The sequence below is a fragment of the Trachypithecus francoisi genome, unplaced genomic scaffold (genome assembly GCF_009764315.1).
Source record: "Trachypithecus francoisi isolate TF-2019V2 unplaced genomic scaffold, Tfra_2.0 Lachesis_group15, whole genome shotgun sequence".
Classification (NCBI taxonomy): domain Eukaryota; kingdom Metazoa; phylum Chordata; class Mammalia; order Primates; family Cercopithecidae; genus Trachypithecus; species Trachypithecus francoisi.
Window position 1 is genome coordinate 36,535,792 of NW_022681460.1, and position 1,509 is coordinate 36,537,300.

Sequence of the window (1,509 nt, forward strand, 5' to 3'; positions counted from 1 at the left end):
GCTAATGTAGACCAATGAATTTGTGCAAAAAAAAGAGAAGCCAAAAAAAAAAAAAAAGGCTATTTTTAAAAAATGTTTAAGGAGTTTTATCACAGGATGTTAGTATTCAAGACAGGTCAGAGCACCTTATACTTTTAATCCGATATTGAGTAACTAGTTTTAAAGTGCTACCTGAGTATTTTTCTCATATTGTCTTTTGGGCACAAAAGCACTTCTCAGTGACTGTTTAAGAGATGTTACTCTGATCAAACAGTTTATCCTTAATAACTTGACACGTCAATCCATGGATAGCTTCTATTATAGTTTTCCTACTGTCTCTGTTGGCTTTGGCACGTTTGTCTTCTGATTTTCGATCATGTGTTTCTAAACCCAACAATGAAACTCAGTGTACCCACCCAATATTTATTCCACAGAAACTGAAGCAATTTGCAACCCAAAGAGAATTTGAAATACAAGACTTCTAAGGCATAATATTGTTTGCAGTGTACACCAAAGTCTTCTATTTTATTAAGCGGGATAGTCCGGTATTCAGAAGGTCCTTCATCAGGAGGTTTGTAGCCCTTTGGGTATGTCCTAAAGGTATCAAGATTCACTGCAGATATTGTTCTTGTTGGATCAATCACCACTGCTGTAAATGGTTCCTGGAACCGCTTATTGAGCAGCCGAGTACTAACATGATGCCAGAAAGGCAGCAGCCATGGCCAGGGTGCCTATAATACCATCCGATTGCATTTTTAAGTTGGCCAACCTTTTTGGCATTTTCTATGTATGTGGCCATGTACTCATATGCAGCAGCCTGAGAATTTTCTAGGGTTTCAGTGTCCTCCACAGGCAAAGTAAAACTGCCCATAATAATCGTGGTTCCTTTCCTGGCATCAAACCCATCACTTCCAAGTTGCCCCCGATCTGGCATGCATCGCCATCTTCAGTAGAGCCAATGCTGAGATTTTACAGTACTTTAAAGTAATGGTGATTGGTAACCCAGGGCTTTGCTGCCAAGATTTCTTGCTGCTGCTTCTTGTCATATTTGCAGTTTTCATGGATACTCTGAGCTTCTTGCATGTTGTTGGCCAGTTCCCAGGTTTTTTGGACCATACCGCTCCTGGATGTCACCATCACTGAGGAATCAAAATTGTCACCTCTATAACCAAGATGCGACTTTAGCTCCCTAGATCTCTGTGTGTGGGTTTCAGATCCTATGCACCACATGAGAAAACTCTTTTTTTAAAATTTTTATTTGTTTTATTTATTTATTTATTGAGATGGAATTTCCCTCTGTCACCTAGGCTGGAGTACAGTGGCATGATCTCAGCTCACTGCAGCCTCTGCCTCCTGGTTTAAGTGATTCTCCTGCCTCAGCCTCCCGAGTAGCTGGGATTGCAAGCACACATCACCATGCCCGGCTAATTTTTTGTATTTTTAGTAGAGATGGGTTTCACCATGTTGACCAGGCTGGTCTCAAACTCTTGACCTCAGGTGATCCGCCCACTTCAACCTCCCAAAATGCTG

General features: G+C 41.2%; 1 pseudogene; it reads right to left on the reverse strand.

Moving 5' to 3' along the window:
* Positions 1–226: 226 nt before the first annotated feature.
* On the reverse strand, positions 227–1,116 carry LOC117098011 (annotated as a pseudogene).
* Between the last annotated feature and the right edge of the window lie 393 nt (positions 1,117–1,509).